General features: G+C 35.6%; 1 long non-coding RNA gene across 1 annotated transcript; it reads left to right on the top strand.

Annotated features, from left to right (window-relative positions):
- Positions 1–1,436: 1,436 nt before the first annotated feature.
- On the top strand, positions 1,437–2,477 carry LOC135199135 (uncharacterized). The gene is made up of 3 exons (XR_010310914.1): positions 1,437–1,567; positions 2,089–2,217; positions 2,397–2,477. It is a non-coding gene; the product is annotated as an uncharacterized LOC135199135 (long non-coding RNA).
- Positions 2,478–10,266: the final 7,789 nt, after the last annotated feature.

Here is a 10,266-nt window from a genome sequence, read left to right as displayed (position 1 = left end):
AACTTAGCTAAATTTATTAAGCACCCAGAGGGAGGCTAGTGAAACGTCATTACTAAAGTCCCTCCCACTCATTGATACTGTAGTATGACGTACTTTACTAGACACCCCGCCCATATACTCTCTCTCATTTTTCCGATGACTCGTGTGTTTTAAGTAAAGTACGATAAAAGAATGGGCATAAAATGAGAATCTTGATTCTGTAATACAGATCCTTGGCGCAATTCATATTTCCTTTAACTTGAAATATGCACCAAGTCTTACACAATCTTTTTGAAAACCATTGTTACCCTGGAGTTTCTGTTGCTTCATATTGTCTCAAAAAATCCAGTTAACGTGCACCTGCTTGGTCCTGCTAAATAAATGCAACATAACGCAAATGTTCTAACATTAACTTCCTTAATGATCAGTCCCATAATAAATCCAAAGTATTTAGTATATCACACAACTCCCCATTTATTATCCTGTGCTTGAAACTGACACTAATGTTGTTGTAGGGTTGTTGAGTGGTTATCATGAGCCTAAGTATTCTAGGTTTTATCTATGTTTATTTCTTTATGAATTTGAAATTACTGCAAAAACATGCAAAATGAAAGCAGCTAGCCGCAACGAGGACTATTTGCTAGGCTTGCCATAGGTGAAGCAGCCGTCACGTATAACCTGGCTTTGCCCTGTCGTCGGCGACTCGGCGATGTTTACAATTGAGAAAGGTTACCAGGTATATCGGGCCAAAATATCTTACCAAACACCTCTATACTATCGTATTTTTATTTCAGTATGATTGCGTATTACTAGTTCCAAAAGGTTTGCATAACTGATCAAGAAAATGTAAATAGAAATTGGGTTATAATTGCTATGTATTCCTATCGTCAACGTAAAATTGTACAATGAAAATAGTAATATTGCAATATGTATATTTACCAAATTCCTTTGCTATAATGTTGTCATATTTATACCGTATAGCAAATTCTTCTGCATTACCCTTGGCGTCACCAATGGAAACCGTAATATTATCGTAATTCTCAACAATTCTCAACAAGAGGGTCAAATATTTGTTTCCACGATCATTATCACTACTGGGAACACTGGTTTTAAGCCTGATGTCATACTGTACGTCACAAGTAGCCTCCCTCTGGGTGCTTACTAAATTTAGCTAAGTTTCCCTTGAAATTTCTGTGATTTACTCCGATAAGTGCCTTAATTATCAACATTAGACATCAGTGCATATTTTTGTCAATTAGGCCGTGGCTTCAAATAGTTACTCCCAAAATACGATCCATATCCGATGCTTTGGTAAGATTTTATTGACGAAAACCAATTACACACGGTCCTGAAATGCACAGTAGTCGACGCTGACGATCGATAACTCAGGGTTTCTGGTAGCTGAGCAAGTAACTAATTAACTAACTAACTAACTGTCGTCTCTCGTTGCTTGTCGCAGCTACACTGAAGACAGATGAATGCCAGGAGATACCCGGTGTCTGTCCCAACGGAACCTCAGTGTGTCAAGATAAAGACGCAGGCTACGAGTGCGTTTGCAATGCAGGCTTCGAGACAACAGTTTGTGGAGGTGAGGGATACACAAGATTTGTACAATTTCATCTTGAGGGAAAAATGAACAAATGGTAAAAGTTATTATTCAAGAATGAATATGCAGATGACATTCCATTCTTCCTTTCCTGTAAAGTTGATCTGCAAGTTTTCCTAGCAGTGAGAAACCTCCTCCCTGATTTGTTTAGGTCTGACAGTTTCTATAAATCTGCATCTGATTTTAATGACATGAGCTCATGCGACGCAGGATATTTTGCTTTGGGCAGCGTTTGTGGTAAGTTTCGTTAAAAAACAAAAACTATGAAAATGAAACTTTTATTAAAATGCAAGGAACAGCCTTATGAGCTCTCTAGTATTCGCGAGGGGGTTATCATTCAGGAACTAATGTGCCTCTGCCACTATTTTCCGTTTTTCATTTCGCGTCGAGTAGATTTGTAGATCGTCCTGACCGTTGAAACGTCCTGTCATTGCTTGTTTAGGTCTGACAAATTCCCTAAATCTACATCTGATATCACTAAAATGATTTCCTCTTTTCAACAGATATAGATGAATGTGTCAGCGATCCATGTGAAAATTTGCCTAACTCCAGCTGCAAAAACACACCTGGAGGCTTCGAATGCATCTGCCCCGTGGGGTATATTCTTGGCTCATCAGGCCTTCATTGCGTTGGTAAGTTTCGTTTAAAAAAATATGACACAAGATAGGGATAATCATTCAAGAACTAACGTGCAAAATGACACTCCATTTTCTAACAGTGAGAAACGTCCTCCCTGACTTCTTTAGGTCTGACAGTTTCTATAAATCTGCATCTGATATCAATGACATGAGCTCATTCTTCTCTTCAACAGATATAAATGAGTGTCAAAGCAATCCATGTGTAGATCCAACCCCCAGTTGCGTCAACACAGAAGGAAGTTACAGCTGCCAAGGTAAACAGGGATATGCTAACAACTCCAAAGGAGTTTGTGCTAATTTTCGCTTGAATTTAAAAACAATCTAACTGGCCTGCAAAGCTCCCTTTCAGAGGCTTTTGGAAACATCGTTTAATATTCAAGATATGGTTCAGTACCAAATGGTGCCTCTAACAGTCTAGTCATGTATTAAGCAAGGAAATTATATGCACGATCAAAATCAAGACAAAATTCTTGACAATTGCAGGTCTAAAAACTTCCTTCCGGGTTATTTTTGTTGAATGAATTATAGATGAGTGAGTGAAGTGTAAAATAAAGCAGAATATAGAATAACGCTTTAAAGGGAATTGATATGTCTTAACAAAGCTTACTTCAAATACTTTACTTATAAAATTTGTTCATTTATGGGCACAAGCACATCTTTAAAGTCCTCCTAGTGATTCAATACCACACACATACATACATACATACATACATACATACATACATACTATACATATTATATATATATATATATATATATATATATATTATATATATATATATATATATATATATATATATATATGTATATATATATAGGGCTGTTGCCTTGTATAATAAGGCGCCCTATGAGGTGACCACAGGTGACGGCATGTCAACTTAGCCTACTTTATTGTATACGTCATCTTTATCGTCTCTGGTCTGATCACATTCCTGCAAGCAATCTGGTTGACCTCTTTAGTTTTAGTTTTTTATATATATGGAATAACATTCCATACTTTTATTATGTAATCAATTACATAAAAGCTCGGTCAGCTACCAAAACCAACCACTGAATATTACTCAAGGTTGACTTGCATTTGACTTATAGGAGTGTGATACAGACAGTAGTTGAATTGTAATTGAATATATAGAAAATACTTATAAGTAAAAAAATTCATGGTGTACACAAATACAGATTCAAGTAATAAGATATTAGACATAATATGCATATGATGATATTCGTAAATAATAGTGATCACGTGATATATACTGATACAGTTTTCCACTTCATTTCATTAAGATACATATGCTACAGAAAATACTAATGTACTCTGATAATTGCATAGAATAAAAATTAACATGATAAAAATCATATTTAAACTGATAAAAATTCATATATGAATTGATAAAAATGATTAATGTTTATGCTCATTGATTCGTTGATTTTTATGCTAACTGTTATATATCTGCAGTTATTGGTAAGATAAAAGGTAACAGATTGATTATAGGCTACCTGATTTATTTATACATATGTATATGAATTCATATATTTATGATTAATATATGTGCACTTTAAATAGATTCCTAGTGCGTACACGCAAAGATATATTTCGACTCTGTTATTTATGATCATTTATATATAGATACATGATACTTTATATATAGGATACATGACCGAGGTTATACTACTACACATTTAACTAGCGTTCGAACAACTTTTCGCTCATTACACAGTTCCAGACAACCACCTATAGCCAAATGAAATGGCCAATTCCAAATGGTTAAAACAAGGGGAAAATTGCCTGGCGGGGTCCAACGTTCTATTTCGGCCTCATACTTGTTCTCTGCATCCTAAGCCACACGAATACGTTTGCGATGAATAAAATCATCCCCAGTACGAGTCCTTCCCCAGCAACGTAGAGTTGAATATCCTTCTGGTCGTAATTGTCGGAAGTATGTCCCTTTTGTAGTCGATTTCCGACAGCTGCCGGAGCATTCCGCATTAAAACGAGATTAACGACGGGATACGGGTGTCGGTCGAAGAAGTCCAAGAAATAAGCTTATTCACTTATGATGGCGCTTATTCCTTTCACACTGTAGGCGGTTGTTACTTGACTGCAGTCGTCCGCAGCGACGAACGATTTTTTGAAGTTGCGATGTGAAACTCTTGTACTGCAGGATACTGTAACCAGGTTCCATTAATCAGCCTGCAAGTGAAATTATACTTGTCACAAGGGCAAAGTAAATTCAGACAACATCAAATACGGGAGGGAGATAGCCATTAAGAACCAGACTTAACCCCACATGAATTCGCTGATATTTTATGGAATTCAAAAGAGTCAGCTGTACAAACTTTTTTATCCATGGCATTATAACAATAAGTGAACCTATCCAGGTCTCTGATGACTGTAAAAATATCCATAATTATAAAAAATAAACAGATATCAATACGAATCCCAAAGAAAATTCGATATTACTGGTAGTAAGTTACTAGACAAAGAAGTGGAAAACGGAGCTATTTGTAAGATTGCCAGGCAACATAAGAGTTAAAGAGAATATTAATCATGATTCTGTATTTCTCTATGCTAACTGAAATTAAGCTGTGATAAAATCCAATCCTATGTGCCCCTAACAAGAGTTTCATATTCAATTTTCTCACGCGCATCCTCTGAGGTTAATTTTTAAAACTTTATTAATAGGCAGGAGATGCAACGAAAGAACCCACTATGTAACTAATTTTTATATAAACTTTGGGTTTTTCAAGAAAATGTGACATTTTCCCATGAATGTGATTTACTTGAATTGTAATAGACTAATGTTGCAAGTAAATATTTAATATCCATGACTTGATACTTCTAAATGTCCGTTTACCAATGTCATAAGCTGATTTATTGACTCTAATTGTCTATGAGGTTCAGAAAAAATTAATTCATTTTGATGTTATAGAAATTCTATTTGCTTATTTTGTTCATTAATTTTAAAACGATTGCAAGTCCTTAACTAAATTGCATTGAACACACGGATAAGAATAGGTTGTGGCTATGTCATGTCATCGTGACCCATGAACCACATGTGAAGTTCATGAGCTAAGCATTCCTCTCTCCAGTCAACCTGCTTTGCAAGCGGTTTATTGAGGTTAAAAGGAACAATGCTGATCCGGCAAACGCGCCATGCACCTTCAGAACTGATGACGTCGTCACCTGGCAGGAGATTGCTCTCAGCCAGCTAAGAGTTACGTTACTTGCTGTAATAAATACGACTTTAGTATAAATTGGGTATTTTTTTGTTTAAATACTCGACCCACACGAGAAGAATGTCTGAAAAAAAAACAGTACCAAAATTGAACAATATATTAGTTTCATGTTGGAAATCTGCATGATTGTAAGTAAATGTAATTATGTTAAATTAGATATTCCTTATTCAAACTAATGAAAAAAGGTTTCCATACAAATTCTATATATATTATTTGCCCTGTAAGATCCATATAGGATTATTCCATAGATATACATTTTCACTTCTAGACTTCCTGACTTTAAAATCTATTTTATTTTATTTTATTTTATTTTATTTTTTTTTTCATTGACTACGAATATAAATCACAGTGACAGACAATATGTCGTTGGTTTTGATATGTGTTTGAACTTTTAGCTTATTTGTCATTACTAAAGCGTTAAGTTAGAGTTCAAATCTTTACGCATATATATTTGGATATTTAATTAACCTATGGTTATGTTTTGCTTATTGATTTTATCGTGATTCCTTTTTTATTATAATTTGTAACCCTTCCGACTTCTTACGGAGTGTATTATATTGGCTCCACTTGTATCCATATTTATTTTATTTTTTTATATTTATTTATTTATATATTTTTTTATATATATTTGATAAATTAATGGTTGGCTTGAATATGTGGAAAAGTGTTCTAGCGGCGTACCGTATAAGGCTACTTGTGGTATCAATTCTATAGATACAAGATATGAATGATAAAGGTATTTAAAACCGCGAGAACCGCTATAATCCAGTTCGGATCCAATATCACGAGTTGTAACTCGTAAGACATTGACACTTTCCTATTTATCCGTTCTGCCAAACCTATTGACTCTGGGTGATAAAATAAAAATATAGTATTGCTTTTCTTAATGGAAAGGAATTCACACAACGAGTTAAGGAGATTATTATTGATTTACACCACCCGAGTCAGAGATTATTATGTGTTGAATTCCATGTTTACTGATTTAGCGCTCATAAATATACCTAGCGCACTCAATTGCGGTGTTTGTTTTTAGTGCTATTAATTCTATATAATGTGTCAAGGAACTATTAACACTAAGAAGTGTTTATTTCCTCTGTCAGACTCGTAATTCTGTTAATAATTCTACGTATATTCTTTCAAGGATTGATTTGGCACAGGATAGGCCCCTAAACTGACAGGTGTCTTAGTGTATCCTTTGTTTTCATGACACGTGTTACAATTAGTTATGTGCTTTTTATATCTGTAAGCATTGTAGGCCAGTAAAACAGTGATTTGGCTTTCTGTGACATAATAGAGAACCCTGGATGACGGAATGCAACCAGTTTAGGACGATTGGTATAGAAGAGATTATTATTACTACCTGGTCGTTAGTCACCTGCTGTGTTCTTCGGGTTTTCCTCGTCACGGACCTACATATAATATTACATTTGATTACATTATTTTGATACACATACTTTAAATATACTTTTGCTTTAGGGTTTCTGTTTGAAGTGTTTATTGTTTTGCTTAGCTGCTGACCCTGTTTCCGTTCGAAGTGTTTATTGTTTTGCTTAGCTGCTGACCCTGTTACCGTTTGAAGTGTTTATTGTTTTGCTTATTGCTGTTGACTCTTGCTTCGTTCAGTTTGTAACAGTTCGGCGCTCCAACCCAGATATTCAATGCTCGCGATCTCTTGGGTTAAAGAATGTTCTTGTTTAGGTACGGTTTTAACAATAAGCACTGATGTTTCTATATCTTTTAGTCCAATTAATGGTTCTTTGCAGTATGGTGCGGGATTGCGGGATAATGCGTCAGCTATGATATTTGCTTTCCCAGGTATATATCTTAACTTGGCTCCAAAGACTAAATGATCATATGTCACCGAATTCCTTTGGGACTGTGATTAAAGCCTTTGAAAAACTCGGTAAGTGACTTATGGTCAGTAAGGATTTTAACAGGATAGCCATAGATTATGAACTTGAAATGTACTAGTGTGTTAACAATACCTAGCCCTTCCTTGCCTATTACTGCAGATTTACTTTCAGAGGGCTTTAGTTTACGTGAATAAAAAGCTATAGGAAAGAACTGTTTATCATATTGCTGAAGTAGTACCCCTCTTACCCCTTGGTCTGAGGCGTCTGTTGCAATAAAAAAAAAAATCCTTATTTAAATCAGGGATTTTTAAGTTAGGTGAGCTGCATTATTCCGCTTTTTAAGATATCGAACGCCTGTTGATGCTTTTTAGACCATAATAAATCTACGCCCTTCTTCGTAAGATCTGTTAAAGGAGCTGTCATGATTGAAGAGTTACATATTTACATACGATTGTAATACCCACTACAGCGCAAAATTGCTGAATCCCCCTTTTACGTTAATAGGTACCGGAAGTTATGAATAGCCGACACCTTTCCATGGACTACTTTAGACCTTGACTAGACACATAAAACGTATATAAACATGTTCGGTTTTTAAAAACTCACATTTAGATATTATACTCTGAGATTATTTGTCTTTGTCTCTGTAGCACTAGCTCTACTTTATGTGAATGTACTTCTAAGGTATTAGAAAAGATTACAAGACCAACCATATGAGCATGTAGGGTATCCCCTAAAAGTCTCCAAACACTATATTGTAATTGGGGCGCAACGTTAGCCGGAGGCATACGTAAAAATTGATAATGTCCCCTGAGTGTGCTGACACAGTAACCAAGTTTGCTTAAGCACGATTTGTTTGATTCTGATATTTAGGGCTACTGTTTACCATCGGCAACGTATTGTGTGTTTTTAGCATTCTGTTGTTGGTTACGTATAAAGCAACGAACGTATGAATGACGAACTATTAGGAATTGAGCGATTACTATTAAGACAAGTTATCTCTACTGCATTCAATATTAACTGTTTGTACTTGCTGTTGTTTACTTCATTCTTTGCTAAAATTTGAAATAGTGAGGGATCCTGGTCAGCACATTTAGCCTAATGAAAGTTTTTTATAGACATGTTATTCCTTGCAATCCAGCCGTATTTTTAAAGTTAAGTTGAGTCATTGAGGTTCGATATTTTATGCGTATAACTCAAAAAACTCAAGGCTAAAACTGCGATCGGGACCTTGCACCGGAGCCTTTTATTGTTTGACTCAAAATAGTGTTACCTCTAATTTATCCAGATTTGTACGGGTGTTCCACTTGTTTTTTGTGTGTTTTCTAATCACTACGGTGCCTAACGACCCTATCCATGCATCTGTATAAATACAGACGTCCACCGCGTAAACGCATATTCACTGTTTAATCACTCAAAATGATAAAATTAACACAGCATATGATTATGATATTTCCGTAGAACTTCTGGAAACAGAAACTCAAAGATAAAAACTCGCAGTAGCGAAATCCCAATGATGTAGATAATTTCTGTAAAAAAGTAAGATTAAGAATGTCTCGTAACTTCAGCCACAGGAATAACTAAATTTGACTTGCAAAGGAAAAGCTCAAAGTTACTCCAAATGAATAAAAAAATTGTACTTAGCTTGCTTTTGTGGGAAGTCACGGTGTTCCGATAACGACACATGGCCTTGGCCCTCCTTCTGTTTAGCGGATGACCTGGTTTGGCTTGAGTTTCCCCCGTGCGCGTTGTTTGGATGATTCGAGTCCTTGACGATCCGATGCTGAAGACGCGTTCGGTTTGTTTTTTGAAGTGCCGGAAACGCTCAATAAACGACGATACTAAGTTGCTTGAAGAATCTCTTGTTTCCGTCGTCGTTGACTTCTGATATGATACATTATTCGTTATTCTTCGGAAGACGTTGAAGAGTTCTTGTTGTTTTCTGAAGTCGCTCACTAAACGATGATACTAAGTTGCTTGAAGAATCTGTTGCTTTCGTCGTCGTTGACTTCTGATGATACATTATTCGTTATTCTTCGGAAGACGTTGAAGAGTTCTCATTGTTTTCTGAAGTCGCTCACTAAACGATGATACTAAGTTGCTTGAAGAATCTGTTGCTTTCGTCGTCGTTGACTTCTGATATGATACATTATTCATTATTCTGGTTTTTCTTCGGAAGACGTTGTAGGTTCTTTTAGTAGTCTGCCACCAATATTAGGGCTGTTGCCTTGTATAATAAGGCGCCCTATGAGGTAATGTTAGACTTGCGATAATCTTACGCTAAGTCGGTTGGTTATGCACTTCCATACTCATTGGAGTGTCTTGGGGTTTCATGATAACTAACGAAGTAAGTATCTTCTTTCGTTATGACGACGATGTGTTAAACTCATGATGATATCTTTCTGATGTGAGGTTCTAGTAGAAAACACGAAGTATAAAAATACATATATTCTTCTGAGATTACATGATGAATATCAGACAGGGTTGTACAGGTCTGCCAATGACGATGGCTTGATCGCTTCTGCCAATGATGATGGCTAATTCTGTTCTGTTCTCCTACCATCTCGGTTACAAGTCATAAAGGAAGCAGACAGTAGCTCGAACATATGAACATACATACAAATGAGACACATTAGAAATCACGTAGGCCGTTTGAATCATAGGTCGCGGTAGTTGTCTCAAGCAGGAAGCTTGGACTAATGTTTCAAAACAAATGAATGACCACAGGTGACGGCATGTCAACTTAGCCTACTTTATTGTATACGTCATCTTTATCGTCTCTGGTCTGATCACATTCCTGCAAGCAATCTGGTTGACCTCTTTAGTTTTAGTTTTTTATATATATATGGAATAACATTCCATATTTGTTTTTATTATGGAATCAACGTACCAATAATTAACATATATATAATATTATAGATATATATTATTAATATATATATATATATATTCTACT

Source organism: Macrobrachium nipponense, chromosome 25 (genome assembly GCF_015104395.2).
Source record: "Macrobrachium nipponense isolate FS-2020 chromosome 25, ASM1510439v2, whole genome shotgun sequence".
Taxonomy (NCBI): Eukaryota; Metazoa; Arthropoda; class Malacostraca; order Decapoda; family Palaemonidae; genus Macrobrachium; species Macrobrachium nipponense.
Note: the sequence above shows the minus strand (reverse complement) of the source record. Positions and strands in the feature narration are given on the sequence as shown.